This window comes from Hyperolius riggenbachi, chromosome 2, assembly GCF_040937935.1.
Source record: "Hyperolius riggenbachi isolate aHypRig1 chromosome 2, aHypRig1.pri, whole genome shotgun sequence".
Classification (NCBI taxonomy): domain Eukaryota; kingdom Metazoa; phylum Chordata; class Amphibia; order Anura; family Hyperoliidae; genus Hyperolius; species Hyperolius riggenbachi.
In genome coordinates, this window is record NC_090647.1 from 235156120 (window position 1) to 235169618 (window position 13499).

Below are 13499 nucleotides of genomic sequence, written 5' to 3' on the forward strand. Positions count from 1 at the left end.
CACAAAAAACGCTACCCAAAAATGCAAAACACTAGGTGAAACGCTTCATAAAAATAAGAAAAAGCATTCAAAAAAACGCCAGCGTCTTGCGGATCTGCTAGCGGTTTTTGGTGTGCACCAATGTGTTTTCCTACTTTTTATTATCCACAATTTGTCGCCTGCATGAACCAACCCTGATAACTTTGTCACTCTGAGTTCTTTGACCCAGGACATAGCATCAGTCCTGTGTAGACTAGCCATCACTATGTCTATTTTGGTTCACATTTTCTGCACAGGAAAACAGATTGAAACTGAGAACTCATGTTAATCTATAGTTCAACTTAACCTTCCTGGTGGTAAGCCCGAACGTAGTTAGGGGTAAGCCACGCAGGAGGATTTCTCAGGCCCTGCTGGACCGATTTGCATAATTTATTTTTGCTACACGCAGCTAGCACTTTGCTAGCTGCGTGCACACACCAATTGCCGCTGCTACGCGCTGATTTGCTGCTACCCGCCGCGCTGCCCCTCCCCCCCAGACCCCTTGCGCAGCCTGGTCCATCAGCGCCAGGCAGCGCTGAGTGGTGGATTGGGACTCCCGATGACATCACGACGTCGATGACATCATCACGACCGTCGCCATGGCGATGGGAAAAGCCCTTCAGGAAATCCCATTCATTGAACTGGATTTCCTGATCGCAAATTGCCGGAGGCGATCGGAGCAGGTGGGGGGATGCCGCTGTCTAGGGCTCGCTACATGATTTTAAAAAAAATAAATTAAAAAAACCTGCTGCGCTGCCCCCTGGCGGTATTTAATAGACCGCCAGGAGGGTTAAAGAGACTCTGAAGTCTCTAAAAAAAACGTCTTTTTATGTCATAAATCTGTTTAATACTTTATCCCTAACTAAACCGCCGCATCCCCGCCAATGTAAACTATCTAAATCCCCCTAACTCCCCCCTCCCTCTCCCCTGCAAAATCCACAACTTTCTTAGTCGTGAATTTTGCTGCCTTAAGCGCTTCCGTGAGAGGCAGGGCTATAAGCTGCAGCCCTGCCTCACATGCGTCTGTCAGTGGCGGATCTCCACCTCTCCCCGCCCCTCTCAGCGAAGGAAGACTGAGAGGGGAGGGAAAGAGGCGGCGATCCGGGCTAACAGACGTGCTGAGAGGCAGAGCTGCGGCTCATAGCTCTGCCTCTCATGGAAGCCCTCCCCGTAGCGTGCCCTGGGGAGTTTGGGGGGATTCAGCTAGTTTACAGCAGCAGTGATGCGGTGGTTTAGTTGGGGATAAAGTATTACACAGATTTATGACATAAAAATACTTTTTTTAGAGACTTCAGAGTCTCTTTAAATGCGTTTTTTTGCGCACAGAGAAAAAAATTGAAATACTGCAACATAACTACACATTGTGTATGTGTAACGATTGCTGTAACACAGAGGGTCTGATTACCGGTGATCTGCAGTATCACCGAGAATACAGATATATACCCGATTATGGATGATCTGCAGTATCACCGATAATCAGATATATCTCTAACCTCTGGACACCTGAGTAATAAGAGTGTTTGGTGCAACAGAAATACTTTGAGGACTGCACCTGAGGAGCAGGTGCACAGCAGTAAGGAGTACTGCACAGTAACATGTTCCTTCCGTAAGCCTGAGACTCTCCCGAGGGAGGGGTCAGGCTAGGAATAGGAAGGACAGAGTGTGAGTGACACCAAGGAAGGGTGTCACCCCCAGGTCTGTGAGCTATCTCCAAACTGGGGAGATAGCTCTCAAGGTCGGACAAGCCGGGTCGGCAACAGACAGACAGATCAGGGACAGAGACAGGAGACAGATGCGGAATCCTAAGACAAGCAGAGATTGCGAAGTGCCTAATCAGAGATCAGAAGAGTAGTCAGGAAAGCAGAAGGTCATAACAAATAATCAACAATGCCTAGTCTTGGGTGTGAGCTCCTTGATCATCAACACCCTGGAACTAGTCTAGGTAATAATACAGATAATATACAGTTTTCCCTAGACTGAGGTGTGAGGTCCTTGATCGTCAACACCCAGGAACTGGTCTAGATAAAAACACAGATAATATCATAGATACTGGCAAGGTCTGAGTGCTACCACGTAGTGATCACAACGGCAGACAACCAGAGAATGACCAGCACCCAGTATATATAGCAAGGCGCTCTCCAGCGCCTCCCCTAAGTGCTGGACCAATGGGAAATGGTGGAATTGTCAGCTGACCGGCTTGGTCAGCTGACTCCCTTCTGGCTGTCATAAAAGCTCTGCCTCTCAGCGCGCGCGGCCTTCTAAACCTGTGTGGACTATCAGTCCCAGCCACACCAGACCTATGCTGTAAACCATCCACTGTGCTGGGTGCGGAACCAGCCGCACCGCTATCAGAGCATGCGGCGGTTCCTCCACGTTCCGCCATACTGTCAGGTGTAGGCCTATGCGTGCAAACTGCCGTGTCAGACGCGGAATCCGCCGCCTTGTTCTCAGGACATGCGGCGGTTTTTCCGCATTCAGTCATGCCAGCAGATGCAGGCCCATGCGCTCAACCTGCCACGTTGGACGCGGAATCAGCCGCCTTGCTCTGAACACTCGCGGCGGCTTTTCCGCGTTTTCTCACAGTATGGTTTCTCTATCAATTACATTGGTTGCTGTGAAAAAATGTGTGCGCTTTTCTGCATACAAACACACATGGGGCTTGATTCACTAAACCGTGATAAATGATATTACGGTCACGCTAGCGTTTTGCGCGCGTTATAACGCGTGTGCCATTTTTGCGCTCAAAACGCAGATGTTTTCGCGCAAAAGTTTGTGATTGCACGCAAAAAATTTATAATCAGAATCAAAATCAATTTTATTTCGCCAAGTAAGTTTGCACCTACGAGGAATTTGTCTTTGCAGTTGCTTACCAAACGCAAACATAAACAATACAAGGACAGACCGTGTGTATATTACAAGTCAGGGACATTTATGCAATTTAGTGGCAGTAAGCAATGTGAGAATTGTTCATTTACAGTTCTGTGCTGATTACTATCAAGTCCTAGCAGCTCTAACGTGGTTCAGCATTAAGTATGGCTACCGCTTGAGGAAAAAAGCTGTTCCTGTGTCTGGAGGTTTTGGTAGCGATTGACCGGAATCTTACTCCTGAAGGCATGCGCTGGAAGATGGAGTGAGCTGGGTGAGAGAGGTCAGAGGCAATTTTGGTTGCTCTCTTTCTGCACCTGCTAGTGTAAAGATCCTAGCAGGGAAGGTTAACTACAGCCAATTATCCTTTCCGCTGTTCGGATGATGCGCTGCAGCCTCCCCTTTTCTAATGCTGAGCAGGAGCTGAACCATACAGTCATACAGTAGATGATATTATGGTGGATTCAATAATTGCAGTGTAGAACTGCACCATTAAATTTTGAGGTAGGCCAAACTTTTTCAGCTGCCATAGATGGTACATCCTCTGTGCTTTCTTGACAATAGTGGCCGTATTGTTATCCCATTTTAGGTTGTGTGAGATGGTGGACCCAAGAAATTTGAATGACTCTACCTGGGTTATTGTGGATCCATTTATGGTTAAGGGGAGGTGCTGGGGGCGAGAACGTGTGCAAACCGCTAGTGTGACCGTTATATCAGTTATCACGGTTTAGTGAATCAAGCCCATGGTATGCAGAAAACATGTGCAGAACAACACGCTCATAAAACTGAAAGACAAGTGTGTCCCCTGTTAGAAGCATTGTGTTAGCAGCAGAGAATGTGAACTCATTCAAAGGACTAATCTCTATTAGTAGAATCAAACCTACACCCAACTATTCTATACAAAATGCAGCAACACAATTTAATGTAGTACTCTTCGCCATAACCACAATAGGGTTCTAAGAGAAGTAATGGTTTAAACATCCTTATAGGTAAACTTCCATTTTTTATTTCATTGACATAAAAGCATTGCAAATTCTTTTAACAGAAGTCATGGGTCACAAGATCACTTCATTATGAACATTTTTTTCATTGCATATCAAAGAGTGATTAGGTAACTATAAACTGCCAGTGCGTTGATTTTCACCCAAAACTTGATTCATTTACAAAACATTTAATGAAGTACCAGAAATTCAATACTTCAGAGCAGGATTAAATAAAAGCTTGTGTTAACAAAATACTGAGTACTACTTGAAGTTCTGGCAGTGAAAGAGAGACTAATTAATTTGGAAATGGCCTTTTGGTTGTCTATCCATTCTTCTTTTGTAGTAAAAATAAACATTATAACACAGGCCAGTCTTAAGGCTGAAGATGTCAGGATTGGTAGTGGAAGAGGTTTTGGGAGGTGGGGTGCCGTAGAACAAGGATGGGAAAGTTTTTTCCCAGTAACCTCATTTCCCTATTTCACATTTCCCTCAGCAAAACTTGAATTTGACAGAATATTCATGATTCCGTTAAAACAACTAGTTGAATTAATCTTTGGGGGCCACAATTATTTAACTTCTGTTATCTGATTTACTGCTCTAAAGGTTTTGCTGATGGGACTGTTAGCAGATACTGTATCTTTGGCACCAAACTGTTTAGGGAAAAATAACAGAATCTATGAAGTATACTTAGGGTGCACTATACAAATGTGCAATTGACCTAATTATAGATTGTGATATTGGACAGAGCTCTTCTGATGGTTGTGCTTTAGTTTTAACTAAAGGCGCTCCTTAGCCCCCTTGGCGGTATGAAAAATACCGCCAGGGGGAAGCGCAGCAGTTTTTTTTAATTTTTTTTTTAAATCATGTAGCGAGCCGAGGCATCGCTACAGCGGCATCCCCCCGCCCGCTTCGATCGCCTTCGGCGATCTCCGATCAGGAAATCCCGTTCAAAGAACGGGATTTCCTGCAGGGCTTCCCCCGTCGCCATGGCACTGATTGGCCAGGCAGCGCATGGGGTCTGGGGGGGGGGGCGCGCGCCGCACCGGATAGCGGCGATCGGGCACGCGGCAGTGGCGATCGGGGTGCTGGCGCAGCTAGCAAAGTGCTAGCTGCGTCCAGCAAAAAAAAATTATTTAAATCGGCACAGCAGGGCCTGAGCGGCACCCTCCGGCGGCTTACCCCGTGTCTAGCACGGGGTTACCGCTAAGGAGGTTAAAGGCTGCCAGCGGGGGCAGGAGAAGCCAAGAGCTGCGGTGAGGTCTATGATGTCTAGTGGCTGGAAGAAGCCCCAGGTAAGTAAAACAACATTTATTTTGTCACCTCTGAAATCCTTTAAAGAGGAACTCCAGTGAAAATAATGTAATAAAAAAGCGCTTCATTTTTACAATAATTATGTATAAATGATTTAGTCATTTATTACATGGTGACATTTTTACTGTTGGCAGGTGATGTAGCAGCTGCATGCTTTTTTTGGCAGTTGGAAATAGCTGTAAACAGCTAAATCCCACAATGCAACAACGTTCACAGACAGTTTCTTGTGGGAGGAGTTTCACCACAATATCAGTCATTCAGCGCCCCTTAATGGTCTGTTTGTGAAAAGGAATAGATTTCTCATGTAAAAGGGGGTAAGGGGGTATCAGCTGCTGATTGGGATAAAGTTCAATTCTTGGTCAGAGTTTCTCTTTAAGGAATGGAACCACAAGGCAGTGTACTTGGGTCATACCAGCCTGCATGGGGGAAGGGTAGGGGGTAATGGGAGTCATGGTAAGGGCATATTGTTTTCATGTTGTTTCTATTTATTTTGCTTTATCCCTTTAAACCTGGCAACACACCGCAGTGAGAAATGGCTGTTCATGAAACATTAACAGAAAAGATTGCTAGGTTAGCAAAATCTTAACTTCAGTTCAAGTTCCAATAATTACACAATGATAAGCTGCTGTGTGTATAGAAATCTGCTCTCTGGGTAGAGATATTGTTATCAAGTCATTTTTTGAAAATTGTAATTTAGAATGCAAGATACCAGCTCAGTCATGATACCCCCTGAGTTAAAGGGGCACTATGGCGAAAAATTTTAAAATGTAAAATATGTGCAAACATATACGAATAAGACATACGTTTTTTCAGAGTAAAATGAGCCAGAAATTACTTATCTCCTATGTTGCTGTCACTCACAGTAGGTAGTAGAAATCTGACAGAAGCAACAGGTTTTGGACTAGTCCATCTCTTCATTGGGAGATTCTCAGGGATTTATTTATTTTCAAAAGCACTTAGTGAATGGCAGTTGCTCTGTCCAACTGCCAAAAAACTGTGTAGCAAGCAGGGAAGCAGGCCAGCATCATTGTTTAAATCCTTTTTAGGGAATATCTTTATAAAAGAATAAAAGCCTTGCTGAGAATCCCCTATGAAGAGATGGACTAGTCCAAAACCTGTTGTTTCTGTCAGATTTCTACTACCTACTGTAAGTGACAGCAACATAGGAGAAAAGTAATTTATGGCTCATTTTACTCTGGAAAAAGCATACATCTTATTTGTCTATGTTTGCACATATTTTAAATTTTACAATTTTTTACCATAATGCCCCTTTAAAGAAAACCTGAAGTGTGAATAACCTCTAGTAACTTCTTTGCGCCCTTTGCTGCCTCCCAATGTCGCTCCAATTCCATGTTTCACCTTCTTCTCCACTTCATCCCACCGGAAGTGCTTGTGACAGTGAACATGCACATCTGCAGACTGCGGTGCATATATCCAGTAAAAGGCATTGCTTGTGCATAAGCAACAATTGTAAATGTACAGTTTGAGTGAACTCAAACATTCCCAGTGCAAATGCACTTCATATTGGCTGGGCATGCATGGTTCAGATTTCGTAGAATGCCAAGTACATAATCAGCTGTGGACTCATCTTTTGTAACTTATTCCACTTCCCGGCAGTTGAATAATTAAAGTTGCTCAAAATGGTTCACAGGCCTAAGATAATGATTTGAAAGTACTACCTAAAAGTTATAGCAGCAACCACAAATAGGTTTATTTGGTAGACCCAGTTCAGATACCCTTTAAATCAAATACTACATCCTTTGAAGATTGTGGCAGACTACCTCATAAAAATGTCATTAAATAAGTTTGGTGTTCAATATATTTGAATGCAGAATAACTAAATGTATTAAAGTTAAACCACTGATAGATGCAGAAGTTAGCAGCACTGTCCCTTGCATTTCTGTTCATATCTATAGTAATGAAAATCAAACAGTGAAAGTTGCTTAATCACAAATGCCAACACTAAAAAAATAAATGAAGACATTCTTTGATCGTGGCATGCAGACATTAAATCAGATTAACAAGTGTGTTGACAGTGAATGTGTCTAACATTAATTGGATGCTATTTATCTTCCTTTTACAGCCTTGAAGGCCTTGTTTATCTCTTTTGCAAGCCTGTAAACTCTAGACAGCCGCAGCATTCCTCATTGAAGTCACATACACATATTTATTTATTGATTTGACAATTTTAATGCAGTGTTCTAAAGCAAAACTAAGAGACTTATATATTATCTTTTGGCAAATGTTTGAGTGTTTTTTTTAATCCTTTAAAGTGGACCTGAACTCAGAACTTCCTCTCTGCTCTAAAATAAGCAACAGCATCAACAACATCATTTAAAGAAAAACATTTTTTTGTTATAGCTGATACAAATCCTGCAATAAATCTGCACTGTTTCTACTTCCTGCTTTCATGGAAGCAGACATATTGTTGACATCCTGTGCTTTCAAATGAGTTTATCTGCCATCTCTGCCATGGCAGTCATGTGACACAGGGGAGAGATCAAATTACAACTTGTGATTACACAAATGAGGAGAAATTAGACAGGCTAAACTCTCTAAATACAGTGTATACAGGGTGCATTTTTCTATGTTTCCTTCTGCCATGTGCAAGAGTTCAGGTCCAATTTAAATTCTGAAAACATTTAGGGTGCAGCATAAGGTGAATTTGGGCCTGATTTATCAGGAACTTTTTTCCCGCTTTATACTGTGCAAGAGTATACTATTGTGCTGTAGGCTAGCATAGTGCAAATATTTAGGATAAAAGCGCTATAGAAATGTTATTGTTATTATTGTTGAATATATTGTTAACATCCTGTTCATAATAACCCAGAAATAGCCTTGCACAGTGTAGTGCTATTTCTGGGCTTTTATAGTTATGGCTGTTCAGTAGAACTTATGGTTTTCTGGGCCCAAGCACAATCTATTTTGCTGGATGCAGAGAACTTGTTTATATACAACATCATGTTTAGTTGGCTTACAAGTTACTTCATCTTTTTTAATACAAGTTTTTTTGTGACTTGTGTTCTTTGCTTTGATCTAGCATCTTTTGAGGGTTTGTAAGGAAGTTGTAGTTAATGCCTTTTTAATACATATTTGACTGTCATCTATACTGGATTTGCTACATGTTTTTATTGGTGTATTTACACATATACAGCTTTACCATAGCTTATTGAAATATTTCATATTAATTAGCAAAGGTCAGAAATGACAATTTACAATTCTGAAGGAATTCCGCATTCTGATAGGTATCTTTCTGATTTCCCCAAAATTCCGCAGAAATCCGAATTTCCGATTTCCACTGAAATTCCACTAAAATGTGCTTTGTTTTTGTTATTTTTGAGAATAAAGTTAGTTCATTGTATTTTTTTCTTTCAAATGTTCACATTTATGATTGCCGCATGCGGTACACTTGGGCATTCTCACTCTGATTGACCAAACAATTCTTATTTTTGTGATTGTCCTAAAATGTCCACGATAATCCAATTTCTGTGGTACAATACTGATTTTCTGTTTGGCCAAATACTTCTGAGTCTTGTGATTGACCTAAAATTTCTGAGCCTAGGTAAAGCGGTATTTCTGCGGAATTCTGATTTCCAGATACCAATTTTTGCTGCTGAAAGCTGAATTCCAATCTGAAACTCGGAAATTGTTATTCAATGGAATTCACAAGCTCCTATTAGTAATTACTTGGAGACAGGTAACTCTGCCCACTTCCTTTGTGCAGCTGCTGAGAGCTTAAAGAGAAACCATAACCAAGAATTGAACTTCATCCCAATCAGAAGCTGATACCCCCTTTCCCATGAGAAATATTTTCCTTTTCACAAACGGGTCATCAGTAGAGATGACCCGAACCGCCGATATTAGGTTCGCGAAACGTTCGGGAACTTGCGAACATTTGCAAACCGCAATAGACTTCAATGGGGAGGCGAACTTTGAAAACTAGAAACATTTATGCTGGCCACAAAAGTGATGGAAAAGATGTTTCAAGGGGTCTAACATCTGAGTTTTTGCATGGCGGAGGGGGATAGATGCCAAAAGTCCTGGGGAAAAATCTGGATTTGATGCAAAGCAGCATTTTAAGGGCAGAAATCACATTGCATTCTAAATTGGAGGCCTAAAGTGCTTTAAAACATCTTGCATGTGTATACATCAATCAGGGAATGTAATTAGAGTACTGATTCAAACTGACACACCAAACTCACTGTGTAACACACCGCAAACAGCTGTTTGTGTTGTGACTGCTGTGTTGGACTGGTGCGCACCATGGCGAAAGTGCAGGTGAGAGTGCAGGCGATAGCGATTTTCAAGCCCATATGATTGCCAGGCTTAGGTAGCTCAATGACAGAACAACAGTGATTGTTCAGCTGATCGAATTTGGTCTGTCCACAATGAAGCAATGACCTTATTATCTTTGGTGTGCTACCCCCAAGACACTCATATAGCCGGCGGTCATTGCTTCATTGTGATACGCAAGCCCCTTCAACGCGGCAAGGTAACAATCACAAAGGGGAATTGCCACATATACATGCCTTTTGTTTTGTTTTTGCAGCCAAAGTGCAGCCAGAAAAATTAGGCAGGCATGTACACACACCAGAATAATTGTTATAGTGGCCGTTGCTAGCAGCGGCCTTAAAAATTCAGGAATCCGCCTGGAGTCCTGGACCCTGTTGGTGGTGGCAGAGAAGGCAGTCAAGAGGCCTGCAGGCAGAGATGCTGTGTGGGGACTGACTTAGTCATGGGGCAGGCAGTCACACGGCGTGCAGGCAGAGATCCTGTTTGTGGGGACTGACTTAGTCTTCGGGTGGGCAGTAGCCCTCCAGGATCCATGCCTCATTCATTTTGAGAAAGGTGAGGTACTGAACACTTTTGTGACTTAGGCGACTTCTCTTCTAAGTGACAATGCCTCCAGCTGTGCTGAAGGTCCTTTCTGACAGGACGCTTGAGGCAGGGCAAGAAGTTGGATGGCAAATTGGGACAGCTCTGGCCACAGGTCAAGCCTGCGCACCCAGTAGTCGAAGAGTTCATCGAACATCAGGAGGGTCAAATTCCAGCGAGTCGGGCTATCACAAATCAAGTGTCTTAATGGCAAGTTGTTTTCTCCGCTGAATATCGGCAAAGCATGCCATGGCTGTGTAAGACCGCCTGAAATGCCTACACACCTTCCTGGACTGCTTTAGGAAATCCTGTAAGCCTGGGTACTTTGACACAATCTTTGAATTACGAGATTGAGCACATGTGCCATGCAGGGTACATGTGTCAACTTTCCCAAATTCAAAGCCGAAATGAGATTGCTGCCATTGTCACACACCCCGTTGCCGATCTCCAGTTGGTGCGGGGTCAGCCTCTGATCAACCTGTTTGTTCAGAGCAGCCAGGAGAGCTTCTCCAGTGTGACTCTCCGCTTTGAGGCAAGACATGTCAAAGATGGTGTGACACCATCATACCTGGCATGCAGCATAGGCCCTGGGGAGCTGGGGCTGTGTAGCTGGACAGGAGATCGCAGCACCAGTAGAGTTGCTCTGCCACTCAGCCAAGGAGGAGGACAACAGCAAAGAGGATGTAGCAGGAGGAGAGGAGGTGGCAGCAGGCCTGCCTGCAACCTGTGGAGGGTTAAGGGGCTAAAGGCCAGCTGCGACTGACTGACAGGGCTGTATATAAATATAATGCAAGTGGGCCACACACACACACAAAATTAGATCACAAGAACAAGATTAGCTCTCAAAAGAGCTGTTGAGGGGTGCTTTTAGCAATAAGAATCAGCAAGGAGCAAGCTAACAAGCCTACAAGAGCCTAAATAAGCTTTCCCTACGAGAGTCTGCAGCAGCTCTCGTTTCTCTAATTACTGCAGGCACACGAGTGAGTCCAATGTCTGACGCTGCCTGCATTTTATAAGGGGGGGGGGGATTGCCTCCAGGAGGGAGTGTAGCCTGACTGGCTACAATGTGCCACCTGACTGTGATGTAGAGGGTCAATGTTGACCCTAATGATGTACTATGGGGGTGAATCGAACTTCCACTTCTCCGCGATCGCGAACTCCAGAAGTTCACCGGGAACCATTCGCCGGTGAACCGTTCGGGCCATCTCTAGACATCAGAGGGCTCTGTATTGCCGATATTGCAGTGAAACCCCTCCCACAGTTTGATGTCAGCACCAGGATGCTGACATCACACTGTTGGATCCTTGTTGCATTGTGGGAGATAACAGCTGTTTCCAACTTCCAAAAATATAATCTCTTTCCACACACATCACTTGCCAGCAGTAAAAAAATTGCCATGTGATAAATGTCAGAATGTAAATCAGGGAGAGGAAAGATTTTACAATGGGAAAACATTGACTGAATCATTTATAAATAATTATTGTAAAAATTAGGCACTTTTTTTTCAATACCTTATGTACTACGTACTTCCTCTTTAACTGCTTCTGGCCAGCACTGCAACTAAAGTTTAAATGAGTCTCATCTCATAATAATTTCCTGTTTAATTCCTTCTTGTTCAATGTACAGTAAAGCCTATACAGGCTATTGGCTGTCATGGGAATACTGAAAATGGTGAGTGTTTGTGGTACGTGATGTAATGAACACTTGGTGGCAGCAGAGGAGGACTGGTTGGAAGACATATAAATCAGTACTATATGGTGCTCAGAGTGATGACAATTAAGATGTGTTGTAGTAAAGGCGTATGGACAGGAGCAGTTGTTTGTTTGCAACAGGTTCAATAAAGAAGGTTTGCTTGGAGAGTGCCGCCTCTTTTGTCTATGTGAAAGGCACAGGGATGGATGGAAAATTTATGCAGAATACAGCATTCTGAGTTTACGATCAGTAATGGGTTTACCACAGCGGTAATCGGAAATTAATCTAAGCAATCGGTATTCAGCAGAAATACTGCATTTCTGTAACTCGCAAATATTAGCCCCATCACAGAGATCAAAAACATTGGACCAATCCCAGGCTGCAGAATTTTTAGTGGAAATTTGAATACCGCAGAAATTTTACACCAATCACAAGACTTGGTAACACCTGGCAGTATACAAGTTTTGCTATTGGTCTAAAATGTTCATGGTATTCCGATTCCCATGATAAACTACTTACTGCATACTCGGATTGGTCCAATACTACTGAGTATTTCCAAATTTTGAGTGTTAAGGCCTGAAAACAAAATGTTTTAAGAAAATCACTGGACTCAGACGTACTCTTTAGTATTGAACCAATCGGAGAATGCAGAGGTTTATCTCAAAAATCGCAATACCACGCAAACTGAGAAAATAAAGTGATACCTTTGTTTACAGTGTACATGGAATGAAATACACCTTGTCATTCACAAAGCATGTTAACTTATAAAATGTATTCAAGTTGAAGCAGCATTATGGCGTGATAGGATACATTCATTGTTCAGTAAGTGGTTCCCTAATGTAATCATTAAACACTATGACTACTTGTTTAGAGTTTTATGCTTAGCTAAAATAGCTTGGATGCAGCATTTAATAGCATTAACACAGTTGTGAAACTACTAATTCAATCTATGTGCTCTATAATTTGTAGTGACACAGAACAAATTATTAATAATACTATATCAAATACCATTGTTGGCTCTATCAAATATATTTACAGTTGTAAAAGAGTCTGGAATTTTGACTTTCAGGCGACAGCATAAACCAGCATCTATCACAATAAAATTGATCTTCTGACCCCTGTTAGCCAGGGGAGGACAGGAGCAATATGGCTTGGGGGGAAACATAACTAAGAGGCCCTTGGAAGAGCATAATGGTTATGAAGTGCCAAAAAGTAGGTGGTGCCACAATTGTCAAACAAAGTATCCGAGCGTTTCAGTGCTTACCAGTGTGTTTCATTCTTTCCAGCACCCATTTGTGTCTGAACCTCCCCCAGAATGTACAGCATTTTATTTTACCCCCACAATATGTCTCCAGCTTTGCAGCACTAGAGATGAGCCGAACCTCCGATTTTCAGTTTGCGAACCTACCGCGGAAGTTCGGTTCGCGCAACCTTTCACGAACCGCAATAGACTGCAATTGAGAGGCGAACTTGGAAATTTTGAAAAATTTATGGTGGCCAGAAAAATGAAGGAAAAGATGTTTCAAACGGTCTAAAACCTGAACAGAGACATGGTTGAGTGGTATACACGTCAAAAGTCTCAATAAAAAACCTAGATTTGATACAAACCACTGTTTTAAGGTCAGAAATCTCCTTAAATGTTGAATTGCAGGCCTACACTGCTTTACAACACCAGGAAGTGTAATCTTCTCTCTCCTTCCCTTCTTCCCTCCTCCCTCACTCCTCCAGAGGAGGAGGAGGGTCTTGTCTTCCAGG

At 42.8% G+C, this 13499-nt stretch overlaps 1 protein-coding gene and 1 long non-coding RNA gene across 14 annotated transcripts in view; one reads left to right on the forward strand and one right to left on the reverse strand.

Moving 5' to 3' along the window:
• Positions 1-13499, reverse strand: part of DMD (dystrophin) — a 3066377-nt gene that overhangs the window by 2247672 nt on the left and 805206 nt on the right. The gene's annotated exons all lie outside the window — the stretch shown is intronic.
• LOC137546201 (uncharacterized) overlaps positions 1-13499 on the forward strand; it is a 40176-nt gene that overhangs the window by 23038 nt on the left and 3639 nt on the right. The gene's annotated exons all lie outside the window — the stretch shown is intronic.